We start from the raw sequence: 21,961 nt of genomic DNA, 5'->3' as shown, positions 1-21,961 counted from the left end.
TGGATCCTATCTCCGAACTCGCTGTTCACAGAGTTCTGTGAATGTGAAAACTAAAACTACTGACTGTCAGCCATTTCAGCTGATGGCTTATAATTTTCAATGAACTACCAGAGTGCTGGAGATCCTGTCATTGTGTAACTGCCTGTCCATAAGAGGTACAAGCAGACAGCTTACACTGACAGTCTGTAGGAACCATGCATTGCACCTGAGATCTGCTGATTGCAGGTGCAATGCTTTACAGGCTCCTAATAAAAAAATAGTAAATGCGCATTTTTTTTACCTGCAAAAAGATGTGTATGTATTACTTTTTTTTTAAAAAGGTGAAGTTATCCTTTAACTGTATGTAACATCAGTGCAACAGGAGCTTACCGTCCTACTCTGGAAACAAAATGTCAGGTTGAGCGCTGCTCAGGTATTCATGGGAAGCTTTGTATTCTATGTATGAATACAAAGCTTCCTCAAACTGGCTGATGCAGAGATCAAGATGCCATATGCCCACCTCAGTCAATCAGAGGAAGCTTTGCAAGGCTTCTTGTGAATGGTTGAGCAGCACTAGGTCTGATGAGGATGGGATGATCCCATTGTGCTGATAGAACATAGCACTGTATACTGTACACACTCTCAGCTACATACAGTTGTTACAGTGCATCCAGCAAGCATACCGGTGCAGTAAATAGTTTGCTTAGAACAGCTTGGCCCAAGGGAACTATTTAAAATAACATTCTACGTGGAGTTGGCATTAAACAACTTATATTTTTTTAAACACCGTTTTCACCTTTTTAAGCTGGTATTTTTAAAAGGAACTCAGTAATGGCATAATTTTTCTCCATGGTTCATTTACTTTATAGGCCACAGATCAGTATATCACAGCTCCAAAACACTAGGTTGCTATAATTAATTCAAGATCTCTATTTATTGGCTCTCTTTTCTTAGACTGTCCTGTTGTGATATGAAGTGTCTATAACCCACAGCTACTGGAAACACCAGTGCATCAATCTGCAGGTGATATTCATACTAGAACTTACATTCTTTATGACTAAGAAATTAAATATGCAGTGCATGCTTCAGTGATTAACCGGAACCTTTCCCTGTATAATACCTGTTTCTGACCATGATGACCCACACTGAAAGAACATTAACCCCTGGTATACTAAGGTACATTTACAAATGCTGTGATATTTAAGGGGTTAAATCAAGCTTAACAGGGGCGTGGCCAGGCAATGGAGCAGGACGGCGGCTGATTTTGGAGCTCCTGCTGCCCACCGATATTAAGCTCAGCACACAGTCAGCTCAGCAGCCTGACCCTACCAGCGGTGATGCCGCAGAAGAAAGGGGACTCAGAGCATTCATCAGACCTTTCCACAAAAACTCGGAAGGGCAGCATTGTCCCCTTCCTCACAGGGCCACAGGCGGGAGATTCAGCCGGCGCCATTTTAGAGGAGCCTTTCCATTCACCCCTATCTGAAGATCCGCCTGCGATCCCTTGGAAAGTTCTGGATATGGAGGCCATGCTGCAGGGTGAGTCACAGTCTCCCTCACCATCCTCCCCTGCCCACACAGGGACATGGCAAAGCCCAGGGCAACAATCCCCGCATCCCCAGTATCCCTGCTGGGACCTGAAAAATATCTTAGTGAACTCCCCACTAAGCTGATCTTGCAGTTTTCTTCAAACAGATTGAAGATACTTACAAAGCAGGCCTCCAAGAACTCAAAACTGACACTATGCTGATAGGCTCACGGGTTGAAGTCCTTGAAACACTACAAAGTGAGTCCACAAATGCAATCCTCTCCCTGCAGAAGGGATTGTATCAACAAGATCTCAATATTGAGGATTTGCTTTCACAACTTGATTATTACAAAAACAGGAACCACAGGAAAAACCGCTGGATTCATGGGCTGCCTGAATCTGTTAAAACTGCTACCTTGATTCCAACTTTGCTATCGGTTTTTACAAAAATTTTGGGAAAAACCCCTGATCTACCAATTGAAATAGAATGTGCGCACAGAGCCCTTGTACTGTAAAGCCGGACATTACCAAACCTAGAGATGCGATTTGTAAAGTGCTGCGCTATCAGGAAAAAGAAGCTATCATGAGGGGTATGCGTAAGCGCACTTGTCTGGAATTTGAGGGTTCTAAGCTGTTTTTCTTCCCTGATTTATCCCGCTGCATTCTAGAGCTGAGGAAAATGTTACGTCTTCTCTTGGACTCTCAGGTGCAACATACCGTTGGGGCTTTTCGTTCCGGCTTAAAGCTACTAAAGATGGGATCTCAACCACTCTTCTTGACAAAGATGACTTACCACAATTTCTCCACCTGTCTGCAGTCGATTTCCCAGATTGGATAGGCAGAGGGGTCTCTTTTTCTAATCAATCGCAAAGAGAATGGCATGAACCACGTTGGAAGAGAAAGCGGATTCGTAACCCCCTGGGCTCACCGAACCCCAAAGGGAACACTTGAACTTTAGGTTTTGGTTTTTGCTAGTTTGGTTTGTGCTGGGTCAGTTCCAGTACCCCCTTTTGAGGTCAATATCCTTTATCGAACCCTTCTGAGCATATGGTCTGGGTCCCTATACTTTACACCTGACCCATTTTTTTTGGGCCATACAGAATGTTCTTTTCTTGTTATAGATTGTTGGCTGTGCTATTTGTTTTAAAATCCTATGCCTTTATATTGCCATGGGCTGTGGGCAGCTCCGGCTGGGGTTGCTTCCTCGGGTATAGTTTACATGTTACCCCACTATAGGCTCACCCCATTCCATTTTACAAGGGGTACTTACCCTTTTGGGTTGTAGACCACATGCTTCCATTGCTATCTGCCCAGAGGCCTGTTGTCTATGGTCAGGTTGTATATGGTACTATACTGTATTAGCTGTTTATAGATATTCCTTGACTTCTGTTTTCTGTTCCTTCTTCCCTGGTCAATTGATTACTTGCCTCTATAGGCTTAGTCCATTATCATCATGTCTGGTTTTAAGGTACTATCATACAAAGTCAGAGGTTTGAGCTCTCCTTTTAAGTGTAGCAGAGTTTGGAGAGAGGTGAAAGCACAAGTTATGATGTTACAGGAAACCCATTTTGTAACAGGTTTGATTCCCAAGCAGGGGCGGACTGACAACTCATGGGGTCCCCAGGCAATAGGGGATCATGGGGCCCCTGTGTCCTTGCCCAAACTCAAAAAAGCCTATGAAAAAGGTACCAGGAGCATCTCAAGGGGCCCCCTACTGACCCCGGGCCCTCGGGCAGCACCCGAGTTTCCAAATGGTCAGTCCACCCCTGTTCCCAAGCTCCCACTATACTTGTTTGACAGATGGTTTCAAAGCCCGTCCCCTATCAAAAGAGCCAAATGTGTGGCGATAGCCTTTCACAAGCCCTGCCCCTTTGTTCTTGCATTGCACCTGAAGGATCCTGAGGGCAGATATGTGATGGTGAAGGGCTCCCTCTATGGTAACTCGTTGACGCTGGCAAACATATATGCCCCCAATTCTGGCCAGGTTACTTTCATTCACAAGGTGCTGGGGATTTTACAGAACTTTTCCGCAGGTCCGGTGATATTGGGTGGTGATTTCAATGTATGTCAGGACCCCCGGCTAGATTCCTCTTCAGGTAAATCCACATTATACTTTTCAGCTAGGGAACACATTTTCAGATCCTTGTGAGACTGCGACTGGTTGCCTGTTGGAGAGCTCTTCATGCCAACGACAAAGACTTTTCTTATTTTTCTCAGGTACACCAGTCATACTCTCGGATTGATCTTTTGTTGATCCATCAACCTCATTTAGATATTGTCCACTCCTATTACACTCTTGGATCATGCCCCGATTAAATTAGTCTTCCAGCCTCGACCTAGGTCCAGTCAGCCCTGGTCTTGGCGCCTTAATTAGAACCTTTTGGATGATGTTATGGTAGCTGGCGAAGTACGCAAGGTGCTACAGCAACATTTTGTTGATAACGCGGTTGAGGGGATCTCCGAGAGCGTGATTTGGGAACCTAACAAGGCCGTCATCAGAGGTGCCTTCATCGCTCAGGCTACACATTTAAAGAAGCAGTTGAATTCAGACCTGACCAGCTTATTATCCCAGATCTCAGATCTTTCTTATAGACACAAAAAGAAGTTAGACCCTCAAATAGGGATTAAACTTGCGGACTTGAGATCGCAACTGAAATCGCTCCTAGATACCTAGTCCAAACGTAAACTCAGATATTTGGCTCACAAATACTATGATCAGGGACATAAATGTGGGAGACTGTTGGTGAGGGCGCTTAAGAAACCAATTTCAGGTTCCTTTGTTCCACATGTTTGTGATGACTTGGGTAAGAAGCTACATTTTCCATGCCAGATTTCCAAGTGCTTTCGAGATTTTTATCATTCTTTATATAATCTTAGAGTTTCAGAGTGGGAAGATGCTAAATCCAGACACAAAGCGTCGATAGATACTTACTTAGATGATATTGGTTATCCAAGACTCCCACCAGAGGCTATCTCTATCCTGGAGAGAGATAATTTCCCCTGGAGAGCTATCTCCATGATTAAAGACATGCCCTCCGGGAAGAGTCCAGGGCCGGATGGGTTTTCGTGCCGATACTTCCTTCATTACTCAGATCTCTTAGTTCCTCATATGGTGACCTATTTTAATTAGCTTGCAAAGACAGGATGTATACTGCTGGACGCTTTACGCGCCCATATCACTGTGATACCTAAGGAGGGAAAGGATCCTGCACATTACCAAAACTATCACCTCATTTCCTTACTGAATTTGGATATTAAGAATTTAGCGAAAATTATGGTCAACCGACTAAAAGAGTTTCTGGGTGATTTGGTCCATGCCGATCAAGTAGGGTTTATCCCTAGCTGGGAAGGTAGGGATAACTCCCATAGGGTTATCTCTCTTCTGCATTGGATATCTACCTCAAAAATCCCTTGTCTTGTCCTCTAATCTGATCTTCAATAATTGTATTGATTGGGTATTTAAATCACGTATTTTACACAGGCTAGGACTTGGGAGTAATATGCAATCATGGATAGGAGCCCTATATACCGGACCTACGGCCCAAGTGAAGGTTAATCAGACCTTTTCCCAACCATTTCCAGTTTCCAGCGGTACATGGCAGGGATGCCCTTTATCGCCACTACTATTTGCCTTGATTATGGAGGCTTTTTTATGTTAGATTTGCTCAAACCCAGATATTATGGGGGTTAAAGTTGGATCCACTGAACATAAATTGGCTGCGCTTGCCAATTTTTTCTTAACTCTCCGAGGACAACCCTGCCAAGCCTTTTGAAGGAAATAGATCAGTTTCATCCTCTATCTAATTTTAAGATTAACTTAGGGAAGTCGGTTATTCTACCTCAGAATATTTTGGAGGCGGATAGACGCACGCTTGAACGTTTATTTCCCTTCCGATGGCAAGATTCTCCTCTCCCTTATCTGGGTATAAAACTACCTGCAGACCTGCAGGATCTCTATAAGGCCAATTTTGCCCCACTCTTACGCTCTGTCCAGGAGGAATTGCAGTCCTGGGAGAAGGTGCAAACCACCTGGTTCGATAGAATAAGCATACTGAAGATGATGAGCCTCCCCAAATTTTTATTTTTTTCCAGATGGTCCCTATACGTTTGCCCAGGGCCTTTTTCCTTAAAACTCGATGGGAGTTTATTAAGTTTGTGTGGCGTGGGAAACCGCCGCGCCTCTCATACAACCTCCTGTGTCATACAAAGGCTAGGGGAGGCCTGAGCCTTCCTGACCTTCAATTTTATTATCGTGCCACTGCCTTGCTCCGTACTGTAAACTGGAATTTGCATACTGCAGATAAATTATGGATAACACTAGAAAAAATAATGGCAGGTAGGAACCTAGCACACACTCCTTGGCTTCCTAAAATATTTAGGGGCCTTTCAGACGGGGTCTTACCTCTCTCTTCTGCAATTTTGGCCATCTGGGATGGTTTAAATAAGCAATTCTCCCTGGCACAATACCCTTCACCCCTTTTACCTCTTGAAGGTTACCCATAGCTTGTCCCAGGTGAGGATTTAGCCTTTTTTACCCACTGGGGTGGTTCTCACGAAACTCGTAGTTTTCGGTATATGTTTGGCACACATTTACGATTCTTAACGGATTTTCGCAAGGAATGGGATACTACACCCTGTGATAGCTAGAAACACAGGCAGCTTCACACATTTTTTGCTACTAAACAAAGGACTGGGTGATCCCCTGACTCTCTATCTGAGTTTGAGTCTATATACTTGGATAGGAAGAGTGTGATTCATCTTCTCTCCAAGTTATATAAATTACTGCTGGGACAATGGACCAACAAGATTCTGTACTATGTCTGAGAGTGGGAGAGGGGTTTGGGCAGAGATCTGATGGACTGTAGTGTAGATAAAATAAAATCCCTGGCCCGCACTTCATCAGTTAATGCTAAAACACAGGAAACATTATAAATTTCTATCCAGATGGTATAGGGTGCCCGATAGGTTATCCCGCATTTTCCCGAGTGTGTCCGGCAATTGCTTGAGAGGATGCGGGCAGCGAGGCACTTTCTTCATTTGTGGTGGACTTGTCCAGTTTTGCACCCCTTTTGGTCTGACATTGGAACAATTATTCATGAGATCACACATTTCCAGATGGCAGATGATCCTTTACCTATTCTATTTCATGACATTGTGCAATCAGTTGGGACGTATAAATGCTCCTTGATGCTGCACCTCCTTAATGCCACTAAATGTCTTATCCCCATACATTGGAAATCTCCTGTGTTGCCTTCAGTCAAGGAGTGGCTGCAGAAAGTTCAGGACATTATGGAGGCGGAGGAGTGGAGACATCAATGCACACATACTTATGGAAAGTTTTATAAATGTTGGGTCCCGTGGCTTGATTTTATAACCTCTCAAAGATAAAGATGACAGAAGGAGCAGCCGCTTTATCTCTTTTTAATAACCAGGTTTTTGTACTGTGCACCTGTTAGAGACCTTTTGACCAGGGTGAATTGTATACTGTTTCTTCTTTTTTTTTCTTTACATTCCTACTCAGCTAGTGTGGGAATTCAGTCAGTTCAACCATCATATCATTGTTTCTGTTTTATGTTTTACTAATGTAGCGTCCTGTCTGATCCTGATACATTTTATATTATCATTGTACTTTTGACTGGACCACTATAGTCTTCTTTGTGGAATGCATGTTTGATTCCTTCCTTTTTCTTTTTCTTTGTTCATTTTTGTATTGACCTATGCAAAATTAAAATAGAGATTTAAAATATAAAATAAAAATCAAGCTCAACATGCATACATGCAATCAAACAGCAGCAGCAGTAGTTGTGAGCTTGCTTGGTATTCATTTTTAGAGCTAGTGATCTGCTTTCAGGTTAAAGTGTTCTGGGCTGCTTGATCACTTTAATGAGGCTCTGTAGGTGCACCCCTTTCCCTCTGCTCGCTTTGCCTGTAGTGGTTACCTGGCTTTTCTGTTCCTCCAGGGAGCATAGAACTGTGGTAAATGGCTGCAGCAGGATGTGACTGGAGAACATCTGTTCTCTGTGAACCCCCACAATGAATGAACCTGGAAGTGAAATGTATTATGTTACTTGCAGGTTCACAGCTGTCATTGCCTGGCTGTCGTAGCCAGGGAAGCAGCTAATCAAGCATGATCTGTGCTTGACTAGCTGCATTGAAGGGCAGGGGAGACATTGGGGGATCTAATAGACCCCTGATATCTCCATAAAGAGGACCTGTCACATGGCTTTGCTAACATACAAGGGGTTTGTTAGCCCCTTGTCATAGTAATAAACTTAAAAAGAGAAAACATTTTTAGAAGTGTTCAAAGCAGTAGTAAACTTGCCAAAAAATAAAAAAAATGGGTCCCCTGAAGGTTTATGCCATAATGTGCATCCCATACAAGCACATTAGGACATACTTACTTTCAAACTAAGCCCTCTAGCGGTGCTCTGTCACTGCTACCAGGGTTTCCATCTTCACCCAGTCTTCCTTCTGGGTTTATGGGTTCTGGCTGTTTGAATAACCAGGCCACGATGACGTCACTCCTGCACAGTAGGAGTGGGAGCCATAGCGCTCTGCATTCGACGGCAGAGTATGTGCCCTGAACACAGATCGTCACTGCGCATGCACGTGTGATATCATCGGCTATTGTTTATGTGAATATTAATTGTACTTACAGGTAAGCCTGACTGTAAACTTACCCCAGTACACACCACAATGCAAGCACGTAGCTTAAGGCACACACGTGTAGATAAATATTAGCTTTACCACACATGTGAGGTGTCGCTGGGACCATCAGGGTGAGAGCAATAATTTTAGGGCCATAATTAATTTTTAATGCTAAACTGATATCCTATAAAGTGTTGCCTATGGAGAATGATATTTTACAAATAATGGTTATAATATTGTGCTTGTGTACACTACAATATACATTTGATAAACAGCTGTGAAAAATATTGTGAAAAACTGAAACTGTTTGGGCAGTAGTTTCTAGCAAAACATACATTTTTAACATGTGAGTGAAAAATAAAGAAGTGCTTTGGTAGACTTTAACTGCTTCTTGACCGCCCTATAGCAGAAATACTGCTACAGGGCGGCACAGGTACGCAAAGTCACGAATTTATATACGTGATTTGCGCTCCCATGGTTTTCACGCCCCTCCCAGATAGCATCAGATTGCCCGTCTGTATACCAGAAATCACATTTAACCCCTTGATTGCCAAGAACACGCTCATGCACAATAAACCTCCATTGCTAGTATAGCGTCTGAATGGATCAATATCTTTGATCAGATTAGCACTATACCAGCGTTCACATTAGTATAGTGTCCCCAAAACTATAGCGTTAGCGGGATCAGTCCCGGCACCTGCGTTTAGCCCCTATGCTTAACCCCCTCCTTCTCCCCCAGCAAGTGCAGTGTCAGTAGGTCACTGTCACTTGATACATTGCACACAAAACCACAGTGTTGGCAGAATCAGGCATGATCTCTGTTAGCACTTGCTGGTAAATTTTGATGACTCTCATATACAGCAGAGTGCCAGTACTAGTGCCAATCTACCTTTTGGTGAACTGGCGAGCATCAGCGGTCTAGTACATCCTGGTCTTTCACATACCAGCACTGCAGTATCACTTGGGGATGTGGTGAGTCCTATAAGTGCAGTACAAGCTGGTGAGGTGGCGAGCACAAGTATTGTCCCGCAACCACCAAGAATTCACACACAGGCCCATAGAGCCCCTAATATCGTTTCCGGATGTGCTTGCAAATCCCGATTGGCAGCCCACAAATTCTGCAGCACCTGTTCTTACCCCATTCACTGCCCAACCCGGAATTCAGGTGGAAACAGCAAATTTAACTACACCCCTTGATTTTTTTGGAGCTGTTTTTCACGGAAGATCTGTATGCATTGATTGTAGATCAAAGCAATTTATCTGCACAATTTATCACCGCCAACCCAAATTCAAACCTTGACAGACCATTGACATGGAAACCCATTAAGGTTTCTGAATTTACATTTTTTGGGGGCCTAACCCTCAACATGGGCATTACTAAAAAAATGAATTGCGTTTGTATTGGTCCACAGTCCTGCTTCTTCATATGCTGTGTTCTCTGCTGCCATGGCCAGGCATAGGTATGAGAGTATAATGTGTTTTATGCATTTTAACAACAATACACTCTGTCGCCCTCAGGGTGACCCTGATTTGATCGGCTCTACAAAATTTGGCCCCTCGTAAATCATCTTAATCAAAAATTTGCAGATGTCTATACTCCCCAGCAAAAAAATCTGTGTTGGTGAGTTCCTCATTAATTTTTCTAGCCGCCTTGCATTCAAACAATTTCTCCCCAGCAAACGTGCCAGATATGGGGTCAATATGTATAAGACCTGTGAGAGGGCAACAGGCTATACATATAAGTTTCAGATTTACGAGGGAAAAGATAGTCATGTGAAGCCCCCCGGATGCCCAGACTACACGATAAGACTACACGGCAAGATAGTTTGGGACTTGGTCTCATCCTTTTCCATATGGGGTACCACTTATACGTGGACAATTTTTATTCAAGCGTGCCACTATTTAGACATTTGTACCGTGCGACCTAATGTGTGCCCACCATTAGAAGGGGGTGGATGCAGGTATATACTAATGGTGGGCATACCACACACTTTTTCTGGCAGAGATTTCTTCTCTTTTTTTCATTCAGTCTACAGGCTGCATACAAAAAAAAGAACATAGCATACATACCCAACAATGACCAGCAATGTACTGGTACTGTACATCACTGGATTTTTAATGGTTATACCAGGATAATGCCTACAGCTGCAGGCATCATCCTGGTATCGTTTTTTTCAGCCAGAGATTGGCTTTCATGTAAAAGAAATCCTAGTGGCTAATTACCTGCAGGATTGCTTTTACAAGCAGCGGAAGACGATGCCCCACTCCCCCGCTGCCTTCCACAGCCTTCTCGGGCAGTCCCGTGCCATCGGGGAACCTGAGAATGCAGCCATTATTTCTGCCAGCTGACCATAGAGCTGATTGGAGACCGGAATGGTGCCAATCATCTCTATAGTCTAAGAAATCGGAAGCTACCAGCATTTCATCACTTCAGTTTCACAGGATATAAACAGCGCCATTTGTAAATTGGGAAAGCATCTGATCACACCGATCTTGGTGAGATTAGATAATGTAAGGGCAGAGGAGATATCTAGAGTTTGATAGACCCCAGATTTCTTAAAAAAGAATATATGACAATGGACAAAGAAGAGGAATAGCCACCTAAAATGACACGTAAATATGTGTCATATAAATATCTCCGTCTCACTAATAATTAGTGTGGATTTATAAACCCGATATACTTAACAAAAAAATAGCAGTATGACAAGTGCAATACTGCTCACACAAAGTGGTTATTAGAAAATCCAAGTGGAGTAATATAATTAGTAATTACAAATAGTTTTATTCGATCCCATGGATCATATGGAGGTTAGACAGAGACATGGTAAACAGGTCATTATAAAATCACTAAGTTAAAAACATTCAGCGTCTACAGATCTAATGGTAATGCGGCAATCAGGAATCCACATAAGGCAATGAAGTTCCTAACTACTTGATCAAAGGATTTCCATATTTTCCATACGGTATCTGCATAGGGAGACCATTCTTCAAAAAATTGTTTTGGTAACCACCATAGTAGATGGAATGACCTCCTGAAATGGAAAACCAGAAAAGAAAGGATCATAGTAGAGGGGAAAAAAATGGAATATATGCACTAACCATATGTATTAACAGAACAACCCCATGACAGGTATATATGTTATTCTATTACCTTCTCATAAACTTGACCATCACGAAAGGATGGATAAGGTACACAACATTATCAGCTGCACCTCCAGTAATGTTGTGTACCTTATCCAGTGCAGAAAATGCAGCAAAGGATCTTATGTTGGCGAAACAGGACAGAAGTTGCAAACAAGGATGAATTTGCACAGACATACCATCAAGGAACATAAAGAAGATGACCTCTGCACACCTGTAGCACACCATTTCGCACAACCAGGCCACACAATGGGAGACCTCAATATTTTAGTTCTTAAAGGAAATTTCAAATCCATTGAGGAAAGAAAAAGTTTTGAACTAAGAATGATAATTCTATTTGACACAAGAGATAACGGCCTGAATTTGGACATGGGATTCCTCACTCATTATCCAACAGTTTTATGACTATTAGCTCAAGCTTGACTCCCTCTGTGTGAGTGTAGTATCCTCCCCCCTCGCTTTTGCTGTATCTTATCTCTAGCCTCTTTTTTTTCATCCCTTCTAACATTCTGCTGAAACTTTGTGATTTGTATAGTACTGCTTGGACTTTGAAGAAGGGGACATACATCAAAAGCTTGTCCTAAAATTGTATGTTAGTGCAAATAAAAAAAAGTATCATGGACAGTACTCAATTGTTTCTAATGCTGGGCATAAAATGCCCCCACCCCCAAAATGACCCCTTTTTGGAAAGTAGACACCCCAAACTATTTGCTGAGAGGCATGTTGAGTCAAGAGAAGAATTTATTTTTTTACCACAAGTTTTTGGAAAAGGACCAAAAAAACAAATGTGTTTTTTTACACAAAATTGTTACTTAAATGATTTATTGCTCACACATGCCATGGGCATATGTGGAATTACTCCGCAAAATACATTCTGCTACTTCTCCCAAGTAAGGGGGTACCACATGTGAGAGACTTTTTGGTAGTCTAGCCAAGTACAGACCCCAAAATCCAATAAGCACCTTCAGGCTTTTAAACCCCCTTTTTTAGACCCCTGTTTGGAAAGTAGACACCCCAAGAAATTTGATAAGAAGCATGCTGAGTATTTTGCAGATCTTGTTTGTTGCCACAAGTTTTTGGAAAATGAAGAAAGAAAACAAAAACCTATTTTTTCTTTTCTTTTTTTATATTTCAAAACCTTGTGAGAAAAAATGAGATCTGAAAAATACTCACCATGCTTTTTAAATTCCATAGGGTGTCTACTTTCCAAAAAAGGGGTCATTTGGGCGGGTTTGGTGCTATGCTGGCATTTCAGGGCCTCCAAAACTGTGATAGGTAGTGAGGAAGTGAAATGAGGAAGTTATGCACCTTCAGGCTTTCAAAGTGGTCACTGGATTTCAGGCTCCTGTATGTTGCTAGACTCCCAAAAAGTCTCATACATGTGGTATCCCTGTCACAAGTTAGCCTGCAGCCTCTTGTTTTTTTATTCTTACCTCGCTGCTCCTGATTCCTTCACATGTGTGTTTGTCTGTGCTCATCTGTGGGTGTCGTCTGCTATCCTCTGAGTTTTATTTCCTTCCCTTCCATCACTTCCTGGCCTGCCTCCTAGTATGCTTGTCTATATAAGACATGCTCAGTCTAGCCCACTTTGCCCGAGCAATGTCTTGTTGTTGGAGCTCCCTTGTGTTTCTACTGTGAATCCTATATTGTCTATCTGTGTACCGACCCCCAGCTTTGTTCCTGACCTTGCTTGTTTTCCACCTGTCCTGACCTCGGCTAGCCTACTGGATGTCCTGTGTCTTCTCCCGTTGTACCCTGCTCCCGCTAGCGGTCTCCTCTACCTCAGCTGTTTGTACCTGGGGGCAGCAACCTGGTCCCAGCCTGCTGCAGGTCCATCCCCACCATCAGGGGCCCTGGTGAACAAGCAGGCTGCAGCTTAGACTCCGCGCCCTGGGGATCCCCAAGTTTTGTGTATCAAAAGAGCTCACTACCACAGGTGCTGACAATTCCCATACTTGGTAGACGTAGCAGAATGTATTTTGTGGTTTAATTCTACATATACCCATGGCTTGTTGGTAGAAATATAGAATGTAAATGACAACTTTGTGTAAAAAAAGAAAAATGTGTTTGTCATTTTCCAATAACTTGTGGAAAAAATAAATCTTCCATGGACTCAATATGCCTCTCAGCAGATATCTTAGGGTGTCTACTTTCCAAAAAAAGGTTATTTGGGGGTGTTTGTATTGTCCTGGTATTTAAGCACCTCAAGAAATGTGATGGGCAGTCAGAAAGTAAAAGCTGTGTAAATTCCATTATCTATACCATAGTTTGTAGATGCTATAACTTTCATACAAAGCAATCAATATACACTTATTGGGATTTTTTTAACCAAAAACATGTAGCAGACTACATTTTGGCCTAAATGTATAACTAACTTTGAGTTTACTATATATTTTTTATAGCCGAAAGTAAAAATTATCATTTTTCTTCAAAATTTTCGGTCTTTTTTTGTTTATAGCACAAAAAATAAAAAGCGCACAGGTGATGAAATACCAGCTCTATTTTTGGGGAAAAAAGGACGTAAATTTCATTTGGGTACAGCATTTCATTACTGCGCAATTATCAGTTGAAATAGTGCAGCGCCGAATAGCAAAAAGAAGCCTGGTCATTAAACCGGAACTCCACCCAAAAGGGGAAGTTCTCCTTTAAGTCTTTGTCCCCCACTCCCCATGAAGGATTGGCACCTTTGGGGAGCGGGTACCCAAATTTTCCAGGTACTCGCTCTCACTTCTGCTGCGATCGCCTGATGGACTGATGGATAGGTAAGTGACTGTATTTTTTTTTTTTTTTGTATTAACAATTTTTATTGGTTTTCATGTGAGTACAAACAGTGTATTTTTAAAAAAGATAAGGAAAAAAAAATAAGCATATCAGAAAGGTACATCGATGGCAAAACTACATATGATCAGGACCAGTGGAATCATATAATAACAGTGCGAAAGTAATCAGGGTCGCACATTTTGGGCCGGCATAGAGGAAATGAAGGTATCCCACGAGAGCCAAATCATCTCAAACACAGCAAACGAACAATTATGTAATGCAGTCAAATACTCCATGTGTCTTACATCAGCAATAAGTTTGTACAAAATCGGCAATGAAGGGGGAGTAGAAGATAACCAACACATAGGAATGCTTCTCCTGGCCGCGGTCAGAACATGTACAGCAAGTTTTCTGGCTGGTTTAGGTAGACCCGGGAATGGCAAGCCCAGCAAAAAATGCAGTGTGTCAAATGGGAGAGAGATATGCAACAACGATTGCAACAAGGAGCGGACCTCTTCCCAAAAAGGGGCAATGGAGCTGCATGTCCAAAATATATGGTAGAGAGAACCAGGATCTCTACTACAGCGCCAGCAGACAGGAGAAGCATTCGGATTATAAGCATGAAGAACTTCAGGTGTTTTGTACCATAACATCATGATCTTGTATATATTTTCCCTAAAAACCACACAGACAGAAGATCTAGAAGCATTTTCCCAGATTTTCTTCCACGTTAATAAATTAATATCACGTTGTACAAATTGAGACCACCTACGCATGTAAAGGTGAGTGTCATTGGATAAAGGGGGGGCATCCATAAGGAGTTTATAGGTATTAGAGATAATACCCCTTTGGTGGGGACCCTGCATACATAAACGTTCAAAGGGAGTAGGGCTTCTCCAGGATCAATGAGGGTGATAAGGTAGAAAAAAAGTGGCGTATTTGAAGGTATATATATATAGGTGATGAGGAGGTAGAGGAGCCTTTTTCTGGAGATCCGGGAAGGAGTGTAACTTACGAGTCACCGGGTGTACCAAGTGACGCAATTGAAAAAGGTTAGCTACTACCCAAAGAGACATCCGGGACATGGCCATATTATCTGGAAGATTAGGGTTATAGAGGATATTTGTCAGTGGGGAGCAATCAGAGGCCAGTGTAAATTTAGTCTTACATTTCTGCCAAACAGTCAGTGAAAAATGCATGGGACCAAGGAATAGGTGGCGGAAGGAAGAGACATCCACTGCTGAGGTCGACCAAAGGAGGGAACATGGATGAGCTGGGGACAGTTGCAATGATTCGATCTCAGTCCATGTGTTGGGGGCATAGTGGGTGGACCATGACATGAGAAAATGAAGGTGAGTTGCATAGTAGTATGTTATTATATCCGGCGCCCCCAATCCCCCCCTAGAATGCGGGGAGAGCAGAACAGAATGTGCAATCCTGTGCCGCTTATTGTGCCAAATAAAATGTAGGAAAGATTTCTGAAGGGAGTGAAGTTTGGACATAGGAACAGGGACGGGGAGAGTTGCAAACAGGTATAAAAGTTTGGGTAACACGGTCATTTTTAAGACGTTGATGCGTCCGAGGAAAGAGATGGGCAAGGTATGCCAATGTTTCAGAGAGCGAGAAATTGCTATAAATAGTGGGGGGAAGTTGGCCTCGTATATGGATTGGTAAGAGGAAGTAAGATTAGTACCTAAATATTTTAAAGAGTGGGTGCACCACCGGTACGGAAAGGCTTCCTGAAGCGAGGATAGAACAGCAGGTGGAACATGTATTGGGAGTGCCTCAGTTTTGGACGTGTTGACTTTGTAGCCTGATATAGCCCCAAATTGTTTCAGAGTCTTATGCAAAATCGGTAAGGAGGTGTGGGGGCTCATAAGTGTGAGGATGATGTCATCTGCAAATAACGATAACTTGTACTCATGGGAATGGGATTGTATCCCGTGAATATCCGGATTCGACCTGATGGCGATGGCTAATGGTTCCAGACAAAGAATGAACAGCAAGGGAGAGAGTGGGCAACCCTGACGTGTGCCGTTTGACATCTGAAAAGGAAGTGAAAGAAAAGAAGCTAATCTGACCTGCGAGAAGGGGGATGAATAAAGGGCCTTCAAGGCTGCTACAAAAGGGCCTCTAAAACCAAATCTCTCCAAGACCATGAACATATAAGGCCAACTTAAACGGTCGAAAGCTTTTTGAGCATCTAAGCTCAATAACACAGCAGGGGTAGAGGATCGGTTAACCAAGTCAACCAGATCAATAGATCTCCTGGTATTATCTGCAGCGTGTCTGGCAGGTACAAAGCCCACTTGGTCCCTATGTATGAGTTTGGAAATAATTCCGGACAGTCGGTTGGCCAAAATTTTAGTGAAAATCTTGTAATCGGAATTAAGTAGGGCAATGGGGCGGTAGTTATCTACAATAGAGTGATCCTTATCGGGTTTAGGGATGACCGAGATATATGCACGGGAGAATTCAGTCTGGGGTGTGACCCCCTTGAAAAGATCTCGATAAAAAGAGAGGAGATGAGGTGCCAGAATACCAATAAAAGATTTATAATAGGAGTAGGGCAATCCATCCGGTCCCGGGGCTTTACGAGAGGGGAGATGTTTAATTGTGTCCAGTAATTCCTCTAGCGTAATGTCAGCATTAAGGGTGGCAATGTCTGAAGGTGATATTCTCGGAAGTGACAAAGGGTCAAAAAAATTATCAAACGATGACTGTGTGAGGGGCGGGTGAAGGTCTGGGGTCAAACAGTTATACAGTTTCCCATAGAATGAGCCAAAAAGGGTTGCCATATCCCGAGGGTCATAGGTAGGGCTTCCATTTGGCTGTATTAAAAGGTCAGGCATCGTAGAAGGGGACTGAGTTTTGAGTCGAATGACTAACATACGATGGGGTTTGTTGGAAAATTCATAAAATTTCTGCTTAACCCAGAGGAGGGATTGTGCAGTCTTACTGGAGTCAAGAACTTTAATTCGGTCCCGTAGAGATGTTACCCTCTGGAGCCCAGGAATGGACGGCTTTGCCAGTAACCGTCGTTCCACAAAAGATAGCTGATGTATAAGAGAGGCCCTAGCACTCGCCGAGGACTTTTTTAAACGAGAACCCATAGAAATACAGAGTCCTCGAAAGACCGCCTTATGGGCCTCCCACAGAGTTGAGGAAGAGGCAACGGAGCCAACATTGTGTGTAAAGTAGGTATCAAGTCCCTGTGACAGTTCATCTCTAAGATGGTCTGTGGAAAGAAAGGTCTCATTAAGGCGCCAATGACATGGTTTGGGTATAACAGGAGGAAAAAAAAGGTTTAAAGTCAAAGAGGCATGGTCAGACCAAGTGATGAGGTTGATTTCAGAAGAAACCAGAAGTGAAAGCAGTGGGGCAGAGATGAAAAAGTGATCTAGACGAGAGTAACTATGGTGAGGGGTGGAGTAGAAAGTGAATTGTTTATGAAGGGGGTGTTTAATCCGGCAGGCGTCGAAGAGACGATGCTTCCTTATCAGTCTACGAAAAGATTTTGAAGAGGAGCATTGCCGACTCGAGGGGGTGGACTCAAAAAGAACCTTCCTGTCTTTATGGGGGGAAAAAATCAAATTAAAATCACCCCCAACAATCACCTGCGAAGTGGAAATGGAATCTAGGTCAGCGACTGTTTGGGAAAGGAACTGCAATTGACCCGTATTTGGGGCGTATAAATTCAACAGAACAAGGGGGGTGTCACCAAGCATACATTCCAAAATAATAAAGCGACCCTGTTGGTCAACCTTGGAGGAAACAACCCGAAGGGAGCAGTGTGACCTAATCAAAATTGCCACCCCGGCCTTGCCGGAAAGATCAAAGGCCGAATAGGCCTGGGAAAAAAATCTGGAGGCAAAACGAAAGGAGCCAGATGATTTGAAATGGGTCTCTTGGACAAAAATAATGTCTGCTCCTGAGGATCGAAATTCCTTCAAAGTCATCCACCGTTTTTGAATGGAGTTGAGGCCCTTAACATTATATGACAGAAACCTCAAAGCCATTATGAAATAACAACAACTGAACTACATGTATTAGCATGACAAATAAGTGAAATACCATCGATGTAGTAGAATAGAAAACAAAAAACATAAAACAAGCAAATAACATACAAGAAAAGAATATACAGTGAAAAACAGGTATCCGCAAGGATATAAACTTGGGAACGTCAACTAAGTCCAAGTCGTCTAGGCCAATGGCTAGACAAGATCGGGGGTAGCACGACATCCGACACATCCGGGAGGTCATCAAACCCGGCAAGGAGAAACAGAAGCAAAAAATGCACCCAACAAGGGTTTGGTCGGCCAAAATGACAAAAACCGGTATAAAAACCATGTATGAAACAGGAGAGAGAGAACAGCACCAGATTAGCCACAGAAGGTTACCCCTGAGAATCATCAGGCAGGTGGATCACTTGATCGAGAAGAACGTGGACGTTGCGGGGTGTGTGAGAGTCTCTTCCGACCTCCGCGGACTGGTGTCCAGATCTTGTTGGGGGTGTTGGAAGGACGGGATGGGGTAGGCGGCAAAGAGGACACATCATTCGATAAAGATGGAAGTCCCAACTGTTATAGGAAAGAGTCCGCTTCATGAAGATCCCGGAGAACAACTTGAGTATTGTCCCTAGAAACGACCAGCTTGAAGGGAAACCCCCAACGATACAGGACACGATGTTGCTGAAGGTGTGTGGTGATCGGCTTCAGAGCACGCCGTTTGGCAAGAGTAATCAGAGAAAGATCGCAGAAGAGTTGGAGTCTGTCACCTCTAAATTCCAAAGAGGATTTGTGGCGAACCGCTGATAGTAAGGCTTCTTTGCTTTGAAAGTAGTGGAAACGGACTATAACGTCACGTGGCCTGGAGCCCTCAACAGGTTTAGGGCCCAGAGATCGATGAGCCCTGTCCATTCGCCAGTCTGCCTCTGGGATCATGGGAGCAGTTGCGATGAAGAAGGACAGTAGGTGGCGGTGTAGTTGCGCATCAGCAATAGATTTGGACATACCGCGAATACGGATATTTTGGCGCTGTTCCCTGTTTTCCAGGTCCTCTTGTTGGAGCTGCATTTGGGACATGGAGTGTTTCAGATATGCGTTATCTTCCTCCAAGACATGAACGTATTGCACCAAATCATCAAACTTGTTTTCCAGTTTATCCGTGCGGTCTCCAATCTGGGCTATTTCCCGTCTGAGATCTATAGCCAATTTACCAACTTCAGCGGTTATGGAGGCGGTGATATTACGTAAAAAGACTTGCAACTTATCGTCCAACGCAGAGATTGTAAGCGTAGATGACAATATAGCCTGCTGAGGGTTTTGGCTAGGGGTAGGAAGATATCCTGGTGTAGGGTGGTCCATAACCCCTCCTGCTGTGGCTTGGGAATCAGAATCCTCCATTTGTGGATGGATCAGAGCAGAGGCTGTCAGCTGCTCTGTTATAATGCAGGGTGCAGTACCCTCCGCGGCCACTGGGGGTCCGGGATCGTTCCTCGGACTCCTGATACTACTTGAGGTCGGGGATTGCAGCCTAGTCAAAAATCGTCGGAGCGGCGAGGGCCGCGGATCCTGCGGCTGCGGGGAGGGGGGCTTCCAGCGCCCTATCTTCCCCATGAAAGCCTCTCCCTTATGCTGGGCCGGGTGCTTGTACTGTGTGACTCACCCGTAGCAGAGAATATGCCGTGGAGCGGAGCGGGTGAGTCACTACTGGCCGGGGATGAGCGGAGCTCAGCAATCCGCATCCGACATCATCCCTGGTCGCGCATGCGCCCCAAGTGACTGTATTTTAAAAGTCAGCAGCTACAGTTTTTATAGGTGCTGACTTTTATTTTTTTTTTTCAGCTGGAACTCTGCTTTAAGGGGTGTAAATCCTCAGGATGGCAAGTGGTTAAAGTGATTCTAAAGGCTTTTTTTTTTTAAAACTGTGTGCAGTGGTTTTGCACAGACCAGCCTGGATCCTCCTCTTCTCGGATTCCCCCAGGCTCTCCTGGCCCCTCCCTCCTGTTGGGTGCCATCACAGCAAGCAGCTTGCTATGGGAGCACCTGCTGCTCTGTGTGTCCATTCACACATGGAGCCACGGCTCGGCCCCACCCTCTCTCTTTTCTCATTGGCTCACTGGCTGTGATTGACAGCAGTGGGAGTCAATGGCTCCCGTTTATGTCTCAGCCAATGAGAAGAGGGAGTCCCAAGATAGCCTCCATTGCACACCACTGGATCGAGAGGGGGCTTAGGTGAGTATTGGGGGGGTTAAGGGTGCTGCTGCACACAGAAGGTTTTTTACCTTCATGCATAGAATGTAAAAAACCTTAAACCTTTTGCAACCACTTTAATTGAACAAGCTGAAGTTAGAATCTGATTGCACCAGATCCTGACAGCTCCAGTTTTAGTAAATCTACCCCAATGTGTACAAAATAAAAACAAGTTTTAGCCCCTGTTCACACCTGTGCGGGCCACGTGGCAGCCCATTCATTTCGTCTTTTTGACCATGTGATTTCCCTGTGGTTCCCGCACCTGCAATTGAGCACTGGGCTGAGATGCGTGGTTTACCGTGCAGAATTAATGGCAGCCCCATGCATCTCATAAGAGCAGCGCTATTTGGTTGCTGGTGTGGAAACAGATGCAGTTTCCGCACCCACAACCAGCCTGCACAGTGTGAACCAGGGCTAAACATTTAAAAAATTTTAAACTGTTACGTGCAAAATGCTTTTTTTTACACTTTGGTCAGCTTACAATAAAAGTAACAAGAACAGAATAATTAATAACACCAAATAAAGGTAACTGATCAATACTGATGCTACTAAATTAGGTCTACAAACAAGAAAAAAAGATGAATAGACTCATAAGGTATCCAACAAAATGACTGTTAATTTAATTTACTGATTAAACATTATATGCATCCTGTACATTTAAAACAATCAATGAATATGTTCACATTCATTCAAAGCATTGAAGTAAATTAAAACCTCATTCAGAGTAGTCAACCACCCAGGTATTATATTTACACATCATTAACCATATTAGGTGTACAGTAAGATAATCAGTCATGTGCTATTTGATTTGATTGAGGCATTCAACTGGGAGTGGGAAGAGCTCTCAACTCAAAGTTCAACTTCCTCAGAAATATGAATGATGTATGTAATATTCGGTAAGTATAATCAATGTGCGGCAGTTCCTGTCCATAGATTATCTAAGGACCTCCAGGTATAAATGGCATGTTAAGGTGAACATGGTCCCGATCCTATATTAGCCCAGGGATAGAGCTGTTGTGAGTCTCACAAACTGCAGCGCAGTGAATAAGGGAAAAGCAAGCCGGGATTAAATCTCTCATGGGGGGAATCCCAACCAGCCCAGAAATATAGGTATATCAGGGCAGGATACAAACGCCTATCATGACCAGAGAGCACACTGTTGCACGGAAGATGGGATAAATATTAATGAGAAGAGCATTATGGTTACCACCTTCTTCCCTCAAAAAGGAGGAAAAGGTTGTCCAAATACAGAAGAAGCCCTGCGGGTTGAGCCTTTTGATGTTATGGGCTCCTGCCCTGCCTGAACACTCATTTTGTTAGTATTTTTTTCTTTATTGTTGCTTCTTTGTAACAAAGCCCCAGATAGGAGAAAAAACTGACAGGTGCTCTAATCTTTTCCCACTCCAATCTAAAACTAAAGAAAAAAAGATTTTGTCTATATTGTCAAAAGAATTGGGACCAAATCATTGGATTCAGATGTTCAAAGTACCTCCATGGCTTCAGGTGTATAAAATCAAGCTCCTAGGCATGCAGACTGCTTCTACAAACATATGTGAAAGAATGAGACACTCTCAGGACCTCAGTGAATTCAAGCGTGGTGCCGTGATAGGTTGCCACCTGTGTAATAAGTCCATCTGTGAAATTTCCTTGC

The sequence above is a fragment of the Staurois parvus genome, unplaced genomic scaffold (genome assembly GCF_062004578.1).
Source record: "Staurois parvus isolate SC_StPar_1 unplaced genomic scaffold, SC_StPar_1.0 ptg000682l, whole genome shotgun sequence".
NCBI classification, from domain to species: domain Eukaryota; kingdom Metazoa; phylum Chordata; class Amphibia; order Anura; family Ranidae; genus Staurois; species Staurois parvus.
Note: the sequence above shows the minus strand (reverse complement) of the source record.